Here is a 23,962-nt window from a genome sequence, read left to right on the forward strand (position 1 = left end):
GTGACCTCAGGCTCCCGGAGAGGACCAAAGTCACATGTGTCCACCGAAGAAATCAGGGCTGTTGCTGTGGTCTACTGTGTTCCAAAGAGATGCCAGAACCCCCCCCTTGGCTCTCACTGTGATCTTCCACTTTACTTGCCCCACTATTCATTGTCTCGGTTGACTCCATATCTTTAAAAAATGTGTTCATATAGAGATGTTTCTTATCCTGCTCAGTCTCAAGCCGTTGATATAGGTGCAGTGATTTCTCCCGTCCGATGTATATTTGGCTAACTCTTGAGTTGGAAATCAAAACGTCTTACCCGAGCCTTAAGGAAGAGCTAAGAATTCATGTTTATTGAGTATTTCGCATGTAGTTGACATTGTAGTAAATACTCTATATATGGAAGGCCAGAACAAGCTGATGTGCCGATCTTTTAAAAAAATAATAATCTAATCTGTGGAAGTGGCTTAGGATACCGATCTCACGTTTTCCTGTTACATTTGAAATTCTGGAAGATAATAAAGTGAAAGATTTACCCTCAAGAAGAATAATATATTTGAATCTTCTGCTTTGAAAAGACATAGAAATTTCCATATTTATTTTGCTCTGAAGTGTATATTAGGGAATGTTTGGCAGGTAAAATTTGACTTCCTTTAAATGCCACGAGTTGTTGTCAGTTCATTTAAATTAATGAAAAATAGACCTTTTATTAACAAAATTTAGGATGTCATTAGAAGCACATTATCAAGCCGTTTTCAAAAACCGTTCGAAGACTTACGAATGGGAAGGCTAGTTTTGGATTGGCCACTGATTCATGTTAACAAATAAATGCAAGCCAGAGGAACAGGTTTTTACTGGCTCTGCTCAGCTGGTCTCTCTGCAGCGGTAGGGTTTGGGTGACCCGGGGTCACAAGCCAGGGTGGCTCTAAATCAAATAACTGTAGAGTCAGCATTAATGTGCTGACTCATTTGAGTGACTCCAAAGCATCTCTCTCCTCTTTCAAGCACCTCCAACTTGTGTACAGAGAAGGCTGAGTGGGCAAGCAGGTGGTGTGGCCTGGGTCCTACACTGCCAGTCGTGGTGGTCAAAACGAGTGTGGGGGGACACCTGCTCAACAACCTGTTGAATCCTTCCAGGTACACGGTAGCCTCCAGCTTCTGAGCTCTGTCTTTCTTGCCAGCCTCATTCTTAGGATCCCATTTTATGCACATTAGATTCTTGAAATTTTGGCCTCAGTTTTTCCAGTATAGCTTGATGTCATGTGAGGCTCCTTAGCTTGGTGGTTGATGACTATCTGGTTCTAGAAAGTTTTATTTATCAACCCATCTATTTTAATTTGTATTTATGTATTTATGTATTTTGTTGAACAGATAACAGATTCTTGAGATGGGTGAGAAATAAGCTCCTCTAGGCTTCTCTTAGCACCACTGTGACATCTTCTCTGCTTTTTTCTCCCAAACCTTCTGAACACACTAGCAAGTTCCTCTGTGTTCCACTGAGAGCCCTGAATATGGTTCCTCTTCTCTGAAGATAGGATCAAGCCCAGTGTATAAAATGCCCTGAAATGTGTTAATTCCAAAAGAAGAAAATGCTTAGTTTTAACTTTTAAATGATGGTTCACATAGGAATGAAGGAAATTCATAAGGTTATTTTGAGTTAGTGAGTCGATAGATAGTTTCAACAGTCTGTAGCTGAAAAGTTAGAGAATCTGTATCAGTCACCCTTTTTAGCAAGAGCATCTTTTTGCTGCTTTTAGAATCATACCCAAGAAAACATGCAGCTTACTAAAAAATAATATTGCTCAATTTCTGTCCTCTCTTTGTTTTGATTTTTAAAAATTGGTATGTGAGTGCTCCCTTCGGCGGCACATGTACTAACATTGGAATGATGCGGAGAAGATTCGCATGGCTGCTATGCAAGGATGATGTATAAAATTTTTATGTGAAAGTGATACAAAGTGAAAAAGAATGATGCCGTTTTTGAAAATAGTATTGGTTATATAATTTCTATTTGACTTCGGCAACATTGTATGTTCCACTAAAGGATAATTACAAACTATATGGGTTTGCATGGGTTCATTGAGCAGTTCTCACTCACAAGGTGGCTCTCTATTGCTGTCATGTCATCTCTAGGGCACATAGTCCGGGCAAGGGATGGTGACAACTGTGTAAGCTAAAACAACGAAGTGATCCGAAGGCGGGATCAGGAGGGACAAGGCAGTCAAACTGCTGGGGAAGAGTGACATGGCCTTGGACCTAGCTCAGGGTTGTACCCTATCACTCACTCCAGACATGAGTTCAAGACTACAGCCAAGACTTGCATATACAGAGAAGCATGATGCCACATTGAGGCTGGATTCAGGCACAGCACTAGAATTTAATGGAAAAATTGGTAGTTGGCACCAGAACAAGTTTGACCGGAGAGCCAAAGATGAGCTGTTCCTCTGAACTTCAGGGGTTGGGGACTCCTGCGTCCAGAGGCTGGACTGTCAGGGGAAGGGCTGTGGCAGTTTTAGTACCGAGCCATGTGGGTGTCCTTGGCACTTACTGGCACTACAGTAGGAAAAGAAAACCGACAGATTCAGAGTAGAGAGGAAAATGCTGGAAGGTACAGACTTTTAAAAATGAGAAAAGACACCACCTGTTCAGATATATGAAATGATAGAAATATATTTTACTCCATAAATAAGCACACAATGCTTATTACTCTGCTATGAGGTGACTATTTAAAATTTATGAGAATAATACTTTTCTTCTGAGGGATTCGAAGTACTTTTGTTTTGATTTTCTAAATGTTATTATAGAATAGTAAAAACAAAACAAAACAAAACAAAAAAACAACCAAGAAAGTAAGTATCTTGGTCTGCATTTAGAATTCTTACAAAGTTGAATCAGTTTGAATTCAGCTTTGAACTTTGAATCAGTTTTCCTCTTAATTGTTGAGAATATGAGGATATGTGAGGATAAGACAGTCCTAATTATGGCAAATTATTGCATGAGTTTGCAACCAGCTATAGTTCGCAGACTTACATGAACACAGACCACTTTCTCAGTCTTTCCTGATCGTGATTGAAGGAAATTAAAAAGCTAGATAAAATAAAATTATTGTTTCAAAGTGGTGTGGATATACAATAAAATGCCGGGGTAACATAGAAGAGCCTTTGAATTTTTAGATTCGTAGAGAGATTCAACTTGAAAGGCTACTTTATCCTTTGATGTGAACGTTTTTTTTTATCACCCAACCTCAAAAGATTTTAGTTCATTTGTGTAACTTCAAAAGATTCTCATTTATTCACTGATCAAACAATTATTGAGTGTCTAAGGTGCGTTAGACACTGTGCCTGATGCTTGGTATAGAAGATGATTAAAGAGGGGCACCTGGATGGTGCAGTCAGTTAAGCGTTTGCCATCCACTCAGGTCATGATCTCAGGGCCCTGGGATCGAGTCCCGCATCAAGCTCCCTGCTCAGCAGGGAGTCTGCCTCTCCCTCTGCCCCCCTCCCTGCTTGCGCTTTCTCTCTCTCTCTCCTTCTCTCTCTGTCAAATAAATAAATAAAATCTTAAAAGAAGATGATTAAAGAGAATTTCTAGCATGCTCAAGTAGTGGCAAGATAGAGGGAGAAAAGTGGAACTCCGGCAACCGAAGGATTATTCTCCCAAAGATAAAATTTTGTAGGGGGCGAGTGGTTTAATGGGGAAGTGAAAGGACTAATATTCTATGCATAGTAACAATAATTTTATCAGTCTCTCAGCTTTAAAATTCTATTTGGTGTCTTTTTGTGTCATCTTGTCCATTTATATTAAAAGCAAAAGTGTTAATTTTTAAAAATTAATTTTTAAATTAATTTTTAAAAATTAAACATTCAGTATTAGACATTTGATTAGACATTAGACTAAGATATTTTCTCATTATAGAGATATAAATTGTTATGTGATCTGCCCTACAGTTCTGGTCTGAAATTTAAATAAATACAAGTGAAAAATATTTGGGGAAGAGAAGAAAAAAAAGGACATGGCATCAATAGAGATGTTTTCACAAATAATTACCAAACAATTTACATGTCTTTTAAACAGTTCCTATGGAACAGATTTGTTCACTGTGATTATATCCCAAATAATGTCATAAATTAAGGTGGCTTGGAGATCTAGGCCCAGTGACATTTAACTTCACATGCTCAGTGTAATGCCAGACAGAACACATGCAAGCATGCAGCATAGCAACGTTTTCAGAAAGGTCAGACCAAACCCAGAATATATTTATGCAAGGGACTTGGTAGCCTTGAATTACAAGCCTTCTTCCTAATTGCTATCACTATTCAAACTCAAATTTATGAACTGTTGTCAGCTATGTGTTAGAGATAGAGAGGACTGACTAGGAACAAAACATATGCCTTATGTCCTCACCAGACGTGAGGGAAGGAAGAAGATGTTTGTCTTCTTTAGAAATGAATCCCAAGGGTAGTGTTCATAGCATGGCTTCTGTGGAATTACACAAAGTGCTTTAGGCACTTTATATTATTAAAGATTATCCATTTAAAATAACAAATACTAGGTTATAATCATAAGCTTTTGTTGTTAATACCACAATTTCTGACTCAACAGTGAAGTAATTAATCAATAAAGATTTATTGAGTACTTTTTGTGGACCACAAATGAATGGGTTGATGGTTTAAAAAGTAGGGTAACACATAAATTATGGCTTTCATTGATACATTCATTTAACAAATATCCATTAGGCATTTTGTACAAGCGATCCACAATAATGAGCATTATGAGTGATAGAGGGAAGTAATCCTACATGGTTTTTGACCACAGAAAATTGCCAGGGCGAGATGCTCATGCAAAAAAACAAAACATTTCAATGAAATATATGACTCTGTGCAATATGCAGATAATAAATATTGTGCCTATTTTAGCCTTTAAAAGGAAAAGAGGGATTTTGTGGAAGAGGAGCAACTTGATCAGTTTCTGTGTGATGGGGACACTTTGAGGAGCAGGGAATTTATTTCAAGGGGTACAGGGGAGCAGTGGTGGGGAGAATGGAATAAGCAGAGGTGGTGTTGGGAAGGAAATGCTCATATGCATTCAGGAGAGAGGATGTAGACACATTTGGTTAGAATAGTCAGTGACTGTCTATGATCCTTGGTCCCTTAGATTAAACACCCACAGGTGGGATTACTAAACTCCATCTATAAAGTTGGAACCTGCCCTAAACAGTGACACCAATTTTGCCCTTAGTCAGAGAATGTTCTAAGAATCCCTAACCCATGCTTCAGAGACATAGTTGTTCTGTATTTTTTTTTCCTTCTGCTGCTGCAGAATAACAAAACAGAGTTGAATAACAAAATAGAGAAAAATTCTGGGCAAAGATTGTGTGATATTAATTCTTAATGTAACTTTCCAAATTGTTCAGAAACCAAGTTTATTATTGATCTGATAAAAAGTACTAATGAGCATTTAACCCAGCAATCATTAGCTCACCCTGATTCTGGAAATGCATGTATGTAAATCATTCCAAGATACTTCTCTAGACTTTTTATCATCTCCAGGAAAACAGCTTCCATGAATATATTTCATATAGTACACACATGTACAATCTGGAAATTCTTCTTAATGAAGTAGTGAAATAGACCTTGAAGCAACATTCATAATCAAAAGAATTGTTCTAATCTGGGTACCAAGAACATTCATCAAGTCACCAAGGGGACTCTTAGGGGTTTATGAATATAATCCTTTACTCTATGAAAAATTTTCTCTGACATCAGGAGGGTACAAGTTTGTAGCTATAATTTCTAAACGAATATACGTGTTCAATTAATGGTCCTCCAAGATTTCTTCTTTTATGCCTTTCGTGACTTTTCTTTGCCTTTTTGCAAAATATGTAACAAATACAGCTCAAAGTGGTGAGACAAACACACACGCACATACACACACACAGAGCGAGAGCACTAAAGATCTATAAACATTGTTTGCAATAAACAATGATTACATTAATTATTTAGAGTCTTCTGTACTCATCAGTTAGTAAGAAATATCATTTAAAATTTTTAAGTAGGATTGTTTGCATTAAAACCATGAATAGAAAAATTAAAAAAATGAACAAGCATTTGGTTTTGAAATCTCCATTGAAATACTTTAATTTTATGTTTCTATTATTTTATAACTGACACATACCCTCAAGTGGGGTCCTGGTTACTTGTAATAAATTCATAGTGGTATTTAATTTTAAAAATTCACATTGAAATTAGCATAGCAAGTTCACTTCTGAAAACTCTAGAGCAGAAACATATCTTACAGAGCATCTAGCCTAATTCCTTTTTTTAAAATGAGGAATTGTAGCGAGGGGTAGTTGTACTGTTTATTTCCTGGTGTTTGTATTATGCTAAGGTTAAACTTTAGGCAAAGTATAATTTGCTAATGAGTTTTTTCTTAGGACTTTGCCATATTTGTCCTCATTAGGTTTTTCATTTATCCAGAAACACTCAATCATTCCCTTAGTCAACAAATTTTATTGAGGACTTACCTCCTGTACACTTCATGGAGGTGATGAGTAGATCAAGACAGTCTTAGGAAGTTTTATGATTGTTCTTTGTAAAACAGTTAAGATTTGGAGACCCTTAAGTGGGCTACCTGAAATACACTTGTGTGTGTGCAAGAACTGTTTCCTAGAGTTTGAGACCATGCCGGACTCAGCTTATGTTAGAGTCCTGCTCTCTCAGTGGAAAAGGAAAAAGCACAAATCGGCCCTAGTGTTTCTACTGTTTCTACAACATCCCTCTACTCTTCACCGTTGTTTTTGTCATATTAAAGATAATCCAGTGATACTCGCTTTTAGCTCGTGAAAGAAAGTGTCAGCAATTATTGACTACCTACTGCCTTCTGGTACTTTATATGCATTATTCCATTTAAACGTCACAATAATACTGCACTGTGCATATCATATCTTCATTTTACAATGGAAAAATTGAGACATGGAAAGGTTAACTGGCCCACCCAAGGTTGCATTGCCTGTGAGTGGCAGCCTTGAATTTAGGATTAGAAAAGGAAATAAATTACTTAATATCACTTAATGTCTCCCTTATGAACATACCCATGAGAGAAAAGTAATTTTGATAGCATCTTTTCAACGTCGAATGATTAAGATGGATAATGAGTTCACAGAAAATATGTCAATGTAAATCTTTGAAAATACTTATATTTTCCAAGAATGGTCGGAATCTGCACTAAATCTGAAGGATATGGAAAAATAAAACTTATGGCAAATCACTGTTTTTCACTGTGAACTTTTGGATAATGCTAGTAAAGCACTTCTTTATAGTTTGCTTAATATATGTCCTCCATAATCTCATTCATGTTCATCAGGTCTTTAAGCCAACACGCCCCCAAATGGTTTCTATAGATATTGTAGCAGAAATTACTAGTTCTCCTCTCTCTATTCTCCTCTTCTTTTATAGCGGTAAATATTTTAGCTAAGTACATGCCCATGTCCCTAAAGACTATTTCTTAGCCTCCCTTGGAGCTAGTTGGCAGTCATGTGATGAAGCCACACCCAATGAGACATGAGTGAAAATGGGGTGAACAATTTCCAAGGCATTTGCTGAAAATAGAAGGGATAGTATGTCCACTTCTCTTTTTTCCGTGGGATGGAGAGTGAAAGTGATGGCAGGAGTTGGAACAGTCAGGATAAGGAATGATGCCTACTGAGGACTACAGAGCAACAAGATAGAAGGAGCTTGGTCCCTCGTGCCTTGGAACCGCCATTAGTGGTTTTAGATTGCTTGCCTTCCTTGGAGAAAGAGATCGACTTCTGCCTTGCTGAAGCCACGACATATTTGTACATTGACAAATTGTATCTTAACCTTCTCAGATATTGATAAGTATGACTTAAGAAAAGGGGTCTGTGGTTAAGACTATTTGGCAAGCCTTTACATAAAAAAGTAGAAAGTTTTTATTTTTAATTGCAGGACTTTCCAGAGCTCGTGTTGTATGAGTTTTTGGAGTAAATTTCGAAGGGGAGGTATGCAGCATTTCTAATTTTTTTATTATGAAGGTCATTTTTAAAATGGGGCACCCTATGGGCTTACATACGTGGAATGCATTTTGAGAACTGCAACTGTAGGAGACACAACTTTGGGAAGCTCTTAGTGACTGAACTTAAGATAAATGTTGAGGGTGGTACACTGAAGGTAGATGTGGGGACGAGGAAATTTTGGTCTACAGAGCCATTCTATTTAACATATTGTTAGGGAGCGTCAAGTGTTGTGGAGATACAGATACATTTCTCTAGAAGGAAAGGGAAATCAATTATTGTTACAGTTGCTCAGCTAATTATGATGTTAAGATAGATGAAATAGTTTCCAAATAAGAGGTGGCCCTATGATCAGCAATTGCACTACCAGGTATTTACCCCCAAAATACAAAAATACTAGTTCAAAGGGTTACATGTCCCAATATTTATAGCAGCATTATCTACAATAGCCAAACTATGGAAGCAGCCCAAGTGTCCATCCACTGATGAATGAATAAAGAAGATGTGTTTTATATACACAATGCAATATTATTCAGCCATAAAGAAGAATGAAATCTTATCATTTGCAATGAAGTGGGTGGAGCTAGAGAATATTATGCTAGGTGAAATAAGTCAGAGAAAGACAAATACCATATGATTTCACTCATATGTGGAATTTAAGAAACAAAACAAAGGACCAAACAGAAAAAAAAAAAAGAGAAAAGACAAACTAAGAAACAGACTTTTAAACCATAAAGAACAAACTGCTGGTTATCAGAGGGGAGGTGGGAGGGAGGATGGGTTAAGTAGGTGATGGGGATTAAGGAGGGCACTTGTGATGATCACTGGGTGTTGAAGTGTTGAATCACTGTATTGTACACCTGAAACTAATATAACACTGTATGTTATCTAAGTGGAATATAAATAAAAACTGAAAAAAAGATGTGGCTCAGGTGGTTGCTTATGTGATGATTTATAATGACATAGGGACAGGAGGAGGAGCAAAATTGGAGTCTCTGACATCTTCTGAATTTATATGTGGGTGGAGTTTATCCATTATTATATGGCTAGAAGATACCATGTTTGCAGTGCCAATATCTGATTTTGTTTCCTTAGTATAGCTGTGAGAGGTGCTGGTGGAGGAAAGCTAAATCCTGGCAGAGCATCCCTTGTCTCCACTGGTTGGGACATGGAGATCCTGAGTTATCTGGTGAGATACCTAGGGGGACATGTGCAGCATGCTTTTGGAAAGTAGAGATTGGAAGTAGAGTTAGAAGCTGGGAGAGACAAGATATCTGGAGAGGTATCTCAGTGACAGGTGAAGCATGGCAAGCAGGGGGGATAAGCAAACAAAATGAAGGATAGGATCTGGAAACAAAGAATTTCAGGCACTTGTGGAAAAAGAAGAACCTCATAATGACTGAGAAGTTAGGATTGGAGTAATAATGGAATGCACAGGAAAAACAGAGTCAAGGATTCTAAGGTGGGGTGAATAGTCTAATGACAAGGCTTTGGTCAATGTTCTGGCACTGAGGGATGAAAGAAAGGGATTGGGACAAAGGACAGATTGCAAATTTGCATAATTAGGAGGTTGTTGGTGAGCATGCTGGAGTAGTAGGTCAGGGCAGAGGAATGGTGGGAGTAGGGATTTGGTTGCTTTGCTTTGAAGAATGGATGACTGTGGAGAGAGAGATGAGGTGAGACCAGAACATGCTATAACATATGTGTGACACATGCTTACTTCACTGGGCTGTTGAGTGGGGTTTTTAGGGAGGGGGCCACCCTTCACTGGACATTTTTAAATCCATGGAAATGTTCAAGGGACAGTGGCAGCACCACTGGGCGTACTTACTACCTTCCGAGACACTCAGAGCCTGCACCCAGGAAATTCAGTTTTGACCCTACTCTGTTTATAGCCAATAAAAGGAATGTTTTACTTTTCATCAAAACAATGACTTAATTTCATTTAGAATGCATTTAAAATTATTTTATAATAAGTAATACTCGTGAAGCCTCAAGCATCTGGAAAAAAATAGAAGGCCACAGCAGAAATAGATGAGATCCAAATTCAGTTCCCCAAGCACCTTGGAAAGTGCCTCTTTGTCCTATTCCTTTAATGCTTGTCAACTGGAGATTGCTTCTGTTCATTTTTGTAACCTTCCTGTTGGGTCCCTTTGAAGTTTACATAAATCTGACTTAAATTCCCAACTCCATACTCTGTAAAAACAACACCCTCTCCCCAATTCCTCTTATTTCCCAGGGGCTCATGTTCTCATATTCCCCCTAGATGTGTTTTCATATTTTTGCTGGGCTCTAGATCTGATTTTTATCTCAGCTGCTGGAGCCCTTCATACTTTTCTGTTCCATGCATGCTCAGAAGTGAAACCAAAACCACCATTCAAACAAGATATTGGTGTGTATGATGGCTTGCAGTGGTGAAGGTAGTTTTACGTCGCAGACCCAAACTCTGGCTTTGTTAATAACTCAGTGCCCTGACTTCCCTGCCACTTGGAATTTTTTTTACTGATCTCTTTTTCTGCACGATCAAATCTGTCTGTTATCTTGCTGTCCACTGTCCCCTCCACTCTCACTGACGACTTGCCCATCCTCCTATCTAGATGCCTCCTTCACCCTCCAGATTCTGTTAGCATCCCGTGGAGCAGTCAAACTATCACTTGGTTTTGCTGTCTTCACATAAAGCATTCTCTCGGGTCACACTTCCCTGCTTACAGCAGTTTACCCAGAGATTTTCTTAAACCAAGACGGTTCTCTCCCTTAGGGGAACTCTGGTGCTGGCTGTTAAAATGACATTTTTTTTCAACTGGCTACGTTATTTTTTAAAGATAAATATGTTATTTATTCTTCAGTGGTTGACATGTCTGGAGACTGCTGAAATAATTGCCTATTTTTCCTGCAGCATGTGGTCTAAGTAGGGACTTATTTGAACAGATTGAATGAAGGAAATAATAATAATTATTTAATACGTACAGAGCTGCAGCCCCAATATACTCAAATGACGCTTGTAACTGGTGTTTACCATGTAGAGAGCTTCCTCCCTGATATATTAAATCATCCACAGAGTACAGTTTTAGGCCTGGTCTCTGAGTATCACATCCCCAAGTCCATCTGTTTCCAGTAAGATGTAAACTCTGCAAGAAGTGTAACATTTGGGAGCAGACTCTGAAGGCATCCTGTGTATTCAGTGGGAGCAGGGATGCTTGGATGCTTTCCAGGGGAGCCTAGGTACATTTCAAGTGGAGTTCCCAAGGCATGTTCTTCTGAACAAGACCTTCGTAGTTATATTATAAAAGCTTAGATGTTAAACTGCATGGTCTCTGAGAAGGGTTTTTTATTTTTTATTTGCTTTGTTGGGGAGAGGAAGGCAGAAGAGAGAAAAAAATCACTTAGTATACATTAGTCACTGTACCAGCTGCTTTATTTGTGGTATTTGATTTCATCCCCTTGGTTGTGTCAAGGGAGAGGTTAACGTCCCTATTTTCAGATTAGAAACGTGGCACCTATTTTAGTATATGTGCTGCCGAAGCGAGCACTAGAAACGTGGCACCTAGAGAGATAAGGATCTCTTCTATGGTTGCGTCCAGAAAAGGGTCAAGTTAGAATTCACCTCAGCTCCAACTTGCCAGGATAGTCCCAAATACGGAAACCACAATGCTCTGTTATTCGCTTCTTGAGCTTAAAACTTCACATTCCTCTTCTTTCTTTCAAAAAAATATGAGAGACTGTGGATTGTGATTCTGCAAGAGGAAGAGTAAATGTCAGTTGTAGGGAGAATAAAACTGTTTCAGTGAACGAGTCAAGTCACTGGACTATTTTCCTTTCTATATGTTTTTTTTTCTTCAAAAACTAGGTGTTATCCAAATACATGAATATTCCATGGTACTCTTCAAAATGGGAAATGTATTAAAATAGCATGCTTAATAAACACGTGATCCTGTTCTTTAGAGAGATGGTATACTTTCATGATTCAGAGCAGGGCCTGGCACCCACACTCACGGGTTCGAATGCCTGATCGTCCCATGTTAACTGTGACCTTAGGGAAGTTACAGACGGTTCTTTCTGTGGCTTAGTCTCCTCTTCTCTCCAAAGACGATAAAAGATAAGAAGAGTCCTATTTCATAAAGTTGTTGTGAAGATTAAAATGTGCAAATGTGTGGAAAGTGCTTAGAACAGTGTTTGGTATGTATGTAAGTAAGGGATCAATAAGTTCATTAGTATTGTGAGTTCGTGAGGGACAACAGGCAATAGTAATAAAGACACTATATACATAACTCCCAGTTGGAATATTAAGAAGAATGCTGGCAACCAAACTGATTAAATAAAGTTACATGTAAATTTTGTTAAAATATTGCTAATTTAGTGTTATTTTAATAGCCAAAAGGTGGAAATAACCCGAAACCTAACAATAAAGAAATAGTTAAACACATTGTGTGGAACAGGATTAAAACATTGTGTAAACCTTAATAAATCTTAGCTTTCTATTTATCCGTCTGTCCATACATACCCATATAAAGGACTGGAAGGAAATACAGCTATAAGTTAACAATAGTCATTTCTCGGGGCGCCTGGGTGGCTCAGTGGGTTAAGTGTTCGACTCTTGTTTTCGGCTCAGGTCACAATCTCAAGGTCCTGGGGTCCGGCTCTGCGCTCACAAGGAGTAGGCTTGTCTCCCTCTCCCTCTGCCCCTCCCCCTGATCTCTCTCTTAAATAAATAGATAAATCTTAAAAAATAGTCATTTCTCAATAAAGCAGTTACAGGTAATTTATTTTTTTCTTCCGTAAGTTCTCAATATTTTTATAGTCATGAAAAACCATTGAAATAAATTAAAAAATAAGCCTAGTTGGTGTATGAGTCACAAAATACATAATATAGGTTGTCACCCCATCTTCCTTCCCTAGACACTGTGCAAGCCACTGCAGGAGGGCTTCAGACCCACTCTGTGTTTACAGGTGGGCTCACTGTGCACTTCATCCTTACATCCCAGAGCACATGGTGCCAGACCTTCTGTATTTGGGGGGGTGTGATTCCCGCCCTCAAGATTGCTGTTTGCTTTCAATCATTTATCTTGAAAATTAACAAATGCACATTATGATAGATGCTGAGAGGAGCTTTGAAGAGTAACACATACCCTGGAGTTTAATGAAATATATTCTTTTTGCACACAAAGTATATGTAGAGTGAAGCTTACCTCTGGGGGGTTGAAAATTCTGCATTTTAGAGTATCTTGATTTTGTTTTCTGAAGGAAAGATGCATTTTGAACCTATTCCCAGCCACTGTTAACTACCCAGAGTGCTAATTAAATGCTTTAGCTCATAAAAAAGTAACTTTAGGAATGGCTAGGAGGTGATGTCAATGTATACTGTTGTTTTGTTCACTCTTACCTTAGAAGCTACCTTTCCAGAATTTTTAACTTGTCCACTGCTTATTCTCTGAGGGGCAGACCCTTGAGCCTCAGGAGATGGCCGCCAATTAGCTTTGCAATTCTACACAAACCATTTTATACCTCCTGGGCCTCTGTTTCTTCTTCTGTGAAGAAAGGGACCCTTCAGAAATCTTAGCCTGTGACCAGGAAGCCTCTTTTCTTGGGCTGCAGATGTTAGTGGGATCGCCTGAAGGACTTAAGCTGCATTTGTGCTATTTCGTTAGAATTCATTTATGGAGTCTGATGGCAGAGACACTTAAGCTAAGGGATGGGTGGGTGGGCCCCCATCTTTCTGCAGTTCTTACAGGGGCACTTCAAAGACCCCTGTCAGCCTGTGAGAATCATTTATTCTAACGGTCACATTTGCTTCTGGGCCAATCATTTTGCGAAGTGAACTGAAGAGATGTGATCCAGCCGTGTATCATTTCCAGTCTAACTCAGATAATAATGACCTGGACAGGGATAGTAAGGATGTAAATTTTAAAAATACATGCCTTAAATGAGATCAGTTACATAAGCAGGCTAAGAAGTCACTGAGGGCAGGGCCACCTCTGCGGGTTCTCTTTAGCTGGTGAGAACTCGCATCAGAGAAGAGTTTGAATAGCTGTAAAATTTGTGAAAAAGGTACTCAGCATTCAACTTTGTTCCTTTTTCCCCTTGGTGAGATTCAGTAAGTGTTTGAGGTTATGGAAGGTCTTCCCTCTCCTGGGATTCTTCTGGTGTGGGATGCTTTCCAGCAGGGTAATAAAGGGCAAGAGAGCAGAGCCTGGGGCTGGCTTCCTAATCCTGCCTGGAGCCCTTCCCACCCACCCTGGGAAATGGAAGAGCGAGTCTGCAGGCACAAGCTGGACTGGTGAGTTAAGCTTAGGAGGGATCTTCTAAGTGACCCCCATAGGCATGGCATGGGATCAAATGCTGCTCCCACATGTGACGGAAGGCATCAGTGAGCTATACACTCCTCAGGGGAGGGAGAGGAGTTTGAGACAGGAAGTAGATATGGGACAGTCTTTCCTTTCTGATAATGAGTGGTGGCTTTTCCAAGTTTTGGATAACTTTCAGCTTAAACACAACTTTAGAATTAAAACAAGGATGTATAAATTTAAGGCAAAGTGACATTGCGGTTGTTTAAAATAGGAATATAAAGCCAATAATGACTTCTAAAATAGATTTTCTTGACGGGCATTCTAAAATAGAATTTCATCAACCACAATCTCTCTGTTGTCTAGCATCTGTTTAAAAATAAGGTTGGTAAAATTGGCCATATTCTGCTAATGTGGCAGTTGATAAAATTAATCTACAGATAAAATAATTGAAATTAGAAACAAACAAACAAAAAAAACCCAACAGGCAAAGCCTTAATCCTTACATCATCTCTGATACACCTTTAGCAAGCATCCTTGACTTCACAGTCTATACATTTTGGTCTCCATTAGTTTTATAAGGGTGATTATCAGCACAGATACCCATGACACACACCCAAATTAGTCAAAGTCACATTCTTCTGTTATTAATGGCAACACTAAGACCTTGCAACCTCTGATTTTTTGCATCATTTACTGTCAACTTTAAAAATGTTATGTTAGTAACTAAACACATCATTCATGTGTTTCTAGTTGCTTATATAAGATATTGCTTAAATAAAAAATTCTCCAAAAAAATTCAGTGTTTCAAAAAGAAGACTATTGAATGCCATGACAGTTATGGGTTTTTCAGGCAACTTGAATAACACACCAAAGGCTTCAAAACTCTTAAAAGGATAAAGAATTTTTTGAACTGACAGTGAACAGTCTTTTCAGAGCTGCAGAATTTTTGTTTGATGGCCTGTAGTTAATACAATAAACTGTAAGAAAGGTTCCATAGTCTAAATATGTCAGTAGTTTAGAGAAGATTCTGAGATCTTTGCTGAAGTGTTTTTGATTTAGTGATCATGAACTAATTTTATATATATACATATATATGTATATATATATGCTGTTATAAGTATATTATGTATTGTTTAATATATAATTTACAAATTTATAATTTTACAAATTTATAACATACATATTTTTTGTTTTACTAATAACTTTATTTAAATAAGACACAGGAACTTCTATACTGAAAAAATAAAAAACAAAAGCCATGTTATATAGTAACTCAAATACTCTTCAGGGTAGTGGCTAGAATTAAACAGTACCTAATAATTATATGTATGTATCCATTTCCAAGGTAGGCAGCCAGAAATTCCCAGAAAACCCTAGTTAGTATAACTTAGTAGTTAAGGTAAAAACACAATTATTGAGACCTCACTCTGCAGTGGTGTTCTCTTATATCATCCTGTGCAATCCTCAAGACAACCTGGAGTCTCCACGATGGTAACGAAAAAACTCTCATTTGAATAATTTGCCAAAAGCCATCCTGAGTTTGACTTGGAAGTTCATAGTTGTTTCATATCCCACAGTGCTTCTTAATAATAGTATATTCTGCTTCCATCTTTCATAGTAGTAAGATGGGAGCTCAAGAAGTGGGTATGATGCAAGGTTTTTGTTTGCTTGCTTGCTTGTTTGTTTTTACTGTTTATTGCTCTTAAATCCAATTTGGGAATGTGTTGTTTTTATTCATGACCATTCAGTGGTGTCTTTCTTCATCGTTACCATGCCTGTCCCAGTCATTATCATCATTATCCTCTGGGTTAACATGCAAATGGTACATGCCTGGGATCATATCTGTTCAATTCACTTTGCAAAGTGAATTTAGAACACTTGAAACAATATGCAAACAATCGTTTAAAATAATCCTTCCTTTTTACTAGTCTTAAGAAGATTGTAGAGGGAGTTAAAATGGAGGCAGAGTAGTTTCTCAGGCTAAGCAGAGGTGAACACTGGGAAGGTAAATCTTTGAGGATCCAGAATTTGGACTCACATCATAGGACAGCACTTTAAAAGTACCATCTCTGTTCTAAAATCTAGGAGTTCATCAATCACAAAAGTCTGAGACGCAGATTCTATATCTGATGTTCTTTGCAGGGACCACCATAAGCCATTGGGATTATTGACAAGGTGTTTCTCAATGGATGACTCCATGTTTGAATGTTTATTAGCTCATTACTCTCAAATTCATTTTTACCTTCTTTACTTTTCAAATGTTTCAAAAGCTGTTTTTTAATTTAAGGATTGGGAGAGAAGATTTTCCAGTTTTAAATGCAATTTTTTTCAGAGATTATAATATAAAGAATGCTTCTAGTCCAGACATCATGACTTAATTCAATGAAACCGTATATTTTTGCATATCTTTTAATTTATACAAAAGACCAGGGATGAACCATTTGTGATTTTAGAGTGACAAAAGATGTCTCAAGACATATGAGAAAATGAAGCCTGAGAAATTGGGTAATTTGCTCATGGTTATGTGATTAGAAATGGTGGTAACTGGATTTGGATCCAACTCACATTGCCCACTTCACATTGACTGGATTCAGGTTTATGTGGAGGGGGCAGTTATCAGGAATAAATGAGGGGACCAAAGAGGGAGGAAAAGAGCAAAGAAAGAAACACTTAGTTGAAAGAGGCATTCAAATTGGACCCATACAAAAAGAAAGGAAAGCTGAAGGTTTTTAGCTGAGCAAAGTATTTACTGTGACTTGGGAATACAGCTTGGTCATAATAAATGCATTAAAAGTCACTACTTTGGGGTGCCTGGGTGGCTCAGTCGGTTAAGCGTGTGTCTTCAGCTCAGCTTATGATCCCAGGGTCCTGGGATCGAGCCCCACGTCGGGCTCCCTGCTCAGCAGGAAACCTGCTTCTCCCACTCCCCCTGCTTGTGTTCCCTCTCTTGATGTCTCTCTCTGTCTCTCTTAGAAAAAATAAAAGTCACAACTTTTTGTATATCAAATTTCAGGTGTTCTCAGTGAGTACACATAAAATATCTGTTACTAAAATTAGGACATTAAGAATTGAGAATGTTACTATTTTTTACTTCATTCTTCTTTAGATCACAAAATTTACCTTTCGGCAAACACAATGTTTATTTTAATTATGTGGTATAAATGAATGCCTTTAGTCATTTTGGCAGGAGGCCATTCTAAATCTTACAAAAGGCACATCTGAACAGGTGGCGAATCTTCAGATTTCCTCTTGGTGAAGGTGATGCACAGAGAAGGAAATTGCATGTTGTGGATTAATTGTCTCATGCTGCTATTTCTTTTTCTTGTGAATTCTATTTCCTATAAACACCATTAGTTGACGGATCAGTGGTTTGCTATTATTAACCAGGTTAGGTATAGTTTTTTGTGTCCCTGTCCAAAAGTTACTCAGCACGGGTTTGAGCCACACCATATGTCCAGGTTGCTCCTTTTTTGTCAAGAGAGTGCAGCGCAGCGAAGTCCCTTGTATTCCCTTAGCTTTCTTTTGGGGAAAGAAAGTCTGCTTTTTTTGTAAGGACAGACATTGGATTTAGCTCTTATGTCACTATTTTTTGTTTGTCTCATGGCAGGTCCTAAGACATGATTTCAACAGTGATAACCTAATCTGCTTTATTTTTTAAAAATGTTCTTCTTTGAACTTGTCAGATACATATTTTAGTTAAATCAAAATAGATTTAAAACTAGGATATAAGAAACTTTTTGATGAATTTGCCACTTTGTTTTTAAAATGATATGCATATAGTACAATGGTTGAGAGAGTAGGGTTCTCTGTCTGTGTGATGTAATTCAAATTCTGTCTCTACTCTTCAATAGCTGTGTGACTTTGGGTAGTTTCTTAACATCTCTGTTTTTTAGTTTTCACATCTCTCAAATGGGGGTGATGACAATGACTAGCTTTTCTACTGTGTAGTTTCATGGGTGTATGTATTTGTGTGTGAAATAAATGGGTTAACATGTATGAAGTATTTAGAACAGTACTTTGTGTGCAGTAAGTAGCCAGTGTTAGATGCTGTTACTACCTCTGCTGTTACTATGTATCATTTAGGACATTTACTATGTACCTAGTTTATGCCAAGCACTGGGCTTACAATGATGAAAAACATATAGATAAGGTCTCTGCTATCCTAGAGCTTACATTCTATTGGTAGGAGACAGGTAATAAGCAAGAATATATAAGCTCAAAAAAAAAAAACAAAACCCCAAACAATGACACATACATGAGTTAACATGGGGTGATATGACTGAAAGATGGGAGATACTTGAGTTTCTGAGCCTGTGACCTTTAAACTCAAATTTTGTAGTAATAAAAAAATCAAGCCAAGAAAATGTCAGTGGGAAAACCATTACTGGGGGAGGGAATGGCTGGAGGGAGTGGGCAAAAGGAAGAGAGTCAAAAAGGTTGGCCAGGGCAGCTCCGTGAGAGCCATTGGGCCAGGATAAGGAATCTGGATTTTACTTAAATGCACCTGGAAGCCATTAGAGAGGAGAGACTGATCCCAATGTGTTCTAAAATGATTCTTCTGAGTTCTGAGTGGAGAAGAGACTATGTGCCTGGAGCAAACAAGGAAGCAGAGACCTGATAGGATGCCACCAATGTGTGCCAGGGGAGAGATGATGGCAGCCTGGTCTAAGGAGGTCCGAATCGAGATGGAAAGAAAAGGAAAGATTCCAATTAAAGTTTTGGAATTATTTTTATGCCATGTCTTTTACTTGACCACCTATCAGACAGGCACCCAAAAGTACTTGACAAAAGCATTCATAATCCATCACATATTTATTGAACACCCAGACACTGTAGTAGTTACTGGAGATTTAAACTTTCGGTCTGGTAGGGAAAATGAACACATTAAAATTAATATGATACAATGTGAATGATTTTAGCAAGTATGAATAAAAGACACAGGTATTCATAGTAACTCGCTTGTCTGGGGCTGTCCCCAAGAATTCACTGAAGAGATGATATTTGATTGTAGCTTCAGATAATAGTTTGGGGTTTGCCATGTTGAGGAATGAAGAAATGCACTCTGGGCAGAGAATGGAGGAGCATAACCTAGAATTATGAACATTCATGGTGTATTTGGGGAAAAGTACATCAACTGATACGAATAGAATGTACCAAATGGACAAAAGGGAGAATTATGAAGAGAAGGTTGTGTATGATAGAGTTTTATTTTGTAGGAAAGAAAATGTTGGGGAATTGGCAAACAATATGAGATTATATATATAAATATATGTATATGAACTCTGACAAAGATTTAAAATTTAATCTGAGAAAAAAGTTCACCAAATACCAAATGAGCCAATAGCTATATATCTTCATTTTAATTCTGATGAGAATTTACCACACAGCCAAGAGCAATTGACCAAATCACTCCTCTATAGAATAGGATAAACCAAGTATCTCTTTGTAGGGCATGCACTGTTAATTAATTAATGTGAATACATAAAATTTTAAGTTAAGCTGACTATTTGTACAAAAGTTTATTCACTCACTCACTTCTTTTAACAAATAGCCTAAGCATGAAAGTAATACTTTAGTGTATTTATTCAATGATAACAGCAATAATATTGTCATTATGTGAAATTTATTGAACACAAAAACATTTTGAAAGCACTTTACACAAAATATATACACAAAGAGTAATTGCTACAAGTATGACTAATATATTTACTGTATTATGAATTTATAACAATACATTATCAAAAACATTAAGACACAAATAAATCAACAAAGAATTTGAAGAGACAATTTATTTTTATTTTTATTATTTTTTAAAAGATTTTATTTATTTATTTGACAGAGACAGAGAGAGTGAGAGGGAACACAAGCAGGGGGAGTGGGAGAGGGAGAGGCCGGCTTCCCGCTGTGCAGGGAGCCCGATGCAGGGCTGGATCCCAGGACCCTGGGATCATGACCTGAGCCAAAGACGCCTAAGGACTGAGACACCCAGGCGCCCCTGAAGAGACAATTTAAAAAGAAGGGAAAACAAATGGTTAAGACACATAATGCAGGGGCGCCTGGGTGGCTCAGTCATTAAGCATCTGCCTTCGGCTCAGGTCATGGTCCCGGGTCCTGGGATCGAGCCCCGCATGGAGCCCAGCATTGGGCTTCCTGCTCAACTGGGAGCCTGCTTCTCCCTCTCCCACTCCCCCTGCTTGTGTTCCCTCTCTCGCTGTGTCTCTCTCTATCAAATAAATAAATAAAATCTTAAAAAAAAGACACATAATGCAATGTAATGTATTATATATAAAATAATGTATACATATATGTCTATATATTTAACTTTTAGTTGAAAGCATGTAAGTTACAATTCAACTTGTATTGTTTATCAAATTAGATAACTTTTTAGAAAGCAATTGATGATATGTATAAAGAGCCTCAAAAGTTTTTATATATTTAAGTAATTCTGTTTCTGGGAACTTATTCTAAGTTAACAAACTTAAGTAAACCACAATGAATGGAAAATAGCTTAAACTTCCAACTATAGGGAAATGTTTTGGGAATCAGTGGTAAAGTTACTTCACATAATATGATATGGGTTTTCAAATAAGATTTGTGGTAAATATGTAATAACATGGGAAATGCTTCTGATAGAAAATAAGGTAAAAAATCAGGTAGTTATGTTTAGGCTTAAAACATATGAAATATATTAGGCAGAGAGAATAAAATGAAAGACATTTAGTATGTGGTTGTTTAAAGGTGAAGAGACATGGGTCAATTCCCCCCCCCCCGCCGAATGTTCCATATTTTCTTCAAGTAACAAATAATTATGTGACATATAATTTTATCTGGTATTTTACACCACGCTTGTCAGAGGACAGATTATTTCTATTTTATATCCTATTAATTATAAGATTACTAATATTATACTAATCCTATTATTATAAGAATTTTACTCCAGAGAATTTTTTTCTACTTGTTGAGGCACAGTGCTAGGTGCTGGGGGCCAATAATGGAAAAAAACCTGGTCCTTGTCCTTGAGGAGCTCCCAGACTCAGGTGTGGCTGGGTACAAACCTCTGGTCAGGCCCCTGGCTCATGGACATCGTTATAACCTAGGAGTGCTCAACAGATGATACCTGCCCATTTTTTCAAAGATCGCCAGGGTGATCATTTGACTTACCCAAGAAACTCAACGCCTCCCTATTTATATCTGAATACAATCCTCTACTATGTAGTTTAAACACATTGTTCCTAATTCTATCTTCATAAGAGAGGATGAAAAGTCGATTACCATTCTTTATATAGTAACCACTTAATATAGAAAGTAGAATTACATTCTCCAAATAACCTGCCCATGCTATCCATATTGAGAGACATTTTTAGAGCTAGTAAGGATTTGTTTTCTGTTATAGTCAGTTGCTGATCCATGCAGTTTGTGATAGGTTTATGGAAATTGTCTTACCTGTTGACTTTGCATATGTCCAGCTGGACTTTACCTAGTACCATGGGGCTTTTGCTTTTCCTGATAAATCGTTTTTCATTTTTATGCATATTTGTGTCTGACAAATCTTTTACTGCCTGTTTCAGACCAACTTTTCCATACGAACCAAACATTAAACTCTAATTACGTTTTTCTCAGGTGAGTATGATTTAGACACTTACTGAGAAGGTTCTATTTCTCCAGATTGTTCTATTAAGTGATGTGGTATAAAATCTAAATCTTATCTCACGAGCATAAATGACATCTCTATCTTCTCAGTGACTGATGAGGCATCTTCTTGGTACAGCAGTAGATAAAATTGCTTGCCATAGTGAGTTTATCGTTAGACTTATCATTAGGCTTTGGATATAAATATTTTTCTTAATTTGTCTCTACTTGAATAATGCAATGTGTTTTTCCCCATATGTTTTATGATCTAAGGATTAGTGCTAGACATTTCCAGTTGACATTTGTAGTTTTAATTTTCAATCTAAATGATTGAAATTATAAATTAATATGTTCATCGTAAAAAGTTAAAACATAACGGACGACTCAGAAAAAAATGCAAAATTCTTCTTCTCTCCTCCCATTCTTCTCTGTTTCTTTCATCAGCACCTCTATTGAGGTTTTCATATGTATTTTTATATTCTAGACTTTTTCCTGTACAAACAATATATGTGTGTATAATGTATGATGACTTATATAACTTTTATATAATAACGATATATCTTGTTTTTACACAAAGGAGGTCATAGTGTAATATTGTTCTGCAATATTCTCTTTTCATTTACTACAATGTCACACTAAACTTTTCACATCAGTAACTTTTAGATCTTTCTTAGACCTTTAGAGCTTTCTCACAGCTACACATTATTCTTTTGTATGGATTATTATGAATCAGTCCAGCTAGTCAATGATGTTGAGTTCCTACAATGTGCCTGGAAGTATGCTAGGTGCTAGGGATGCAGTAATTAACAAGACAGACAAGATCTCTGTCCTCAATGTTCACATTTTTGTGCCCTTAAGGATGAACATTTATATTGCTTTCAGTTTTTCACTATTAAAACATTTTTTTAAAGAACTGATCTTATTCCATTTACATTTATTGATTTCATAAATGTGTTTGGTCTTCCAATGTCTTAGAATGCTGTATTTCATAATTTGTTTCTTTCCTTCTTATCTATTTTTAGCTAAATTGACTGTTTTTCTTTGCACTTTTTGGGGCATAAAAAATACCAGCTGAACTAACCCATTTCTTTCAGTGGATTTTAAAATATTCTTCAGTAGTAAATTTGAATAACCATTTCTTGATTATTAACTTCATCTAAATTTTGCCTGCCTTGAAAAATGAAAGAATTGTTATGTTTATATTTTCCTTTACTTTCTAATTTTAGTGTTTTATGTTATTATTTTTATGTTTATCAAGGATTTCACATTCTATTTTGTAAACATAATTCCCATGTTCATTTAGATTTAGTTTTCTCATTTATATTGATCTAGCACTAATCCTTATATATAATATACATTATTTTGATTTATCACTTGGTTGGATATATATATATGTAATATATATATAACATTTATATGTGTATATATATATATTTTAAAGAATCACCAATAGATTATTTATGTCCTTGGAAGTTTAAAAATTAATTTTTAATTAATTAATTAGATTAAATTAATTAAATTAATTCTAAATCATGGCAGAGTATGAAGTTTGGGAGTCATATATTTTTTTCTGTTAGAACTTTGAAGATGTTTCTCCACTGAGCTGGTCAATGATAGTTAAAGTAGAAATGTCTAAGCCTTGTCTGAAATGCTCCTAATTTTTTTCCTACATTACACTGTGTCAGGCACACATTAGGTGCTGGAGGATGGAAAAAATCTCAGACTCTTTCATTGAGAAGCTCCCAGACTAGGTGTGGTCAAGTTCCAAATCAATTGTCTGGCTTATGGACGTCATTCTAACCAACAGTTTTGAATAGAAGTTTCACCTTTTGCCTTGAGGTCCAGTAACTTTGCCAGAAAATATTTAATATTTAATATTATTATTTAAGTATTTAATATTAGTATTAAATAAATATTTAATTAGTATTTCTGCATAATTTCTTTGTAAATATAGCATGACTGTGTAATCTTTAGGTCAGCCTTTATTTTAAGAAAGATATCTTGCATTAAATCTTTGAATTTTTCTGTTCCATTATT

General features: G+C 36.9%; 1 protein-coding gene and 1 non-coding gene across 5 annotated transcripts in view; both read left to right on the forward strand.

Annotated features, from left to right (window-relative positions):
* FGF14 (fibroblast growth factor 14) overlaps positions 1 to 23,962 on the forward strand; it is a 604,063-nt gene that overhangs the window by 109,544 nt on the left and 470,557 nt on the right. The gene's annotated exons all lie outside the window — the stretch shown is intronic.
* On the forward strand, positions 1,834 to 1,940 carry LOC123840060 (U6 spliceosomal RNA). Its single transcript, XR_006789878.1, has one exon. It is a non-coding gene; the product is annotated as a U6 spliceosomal RNA (small nuclear RNA).

This window comes from Mirounga angustirostris, unplaced genomic scaffold (assembly GCF_029215605.1).
Source record: "Mirounga angustirostris isolate CCGP_5_RB_7025 unplaced genomic scaffold, mMirAng1.0.hap1 SCAF_3, whole genome shotgun sequence".
Taxonomy (NCBI): domain Eukaryota; kingdom Metazoa; phylum Chordata; class Mammalia; order Carnivora; family Phocidae; genus Mirounga; species Mirounga angustirostris.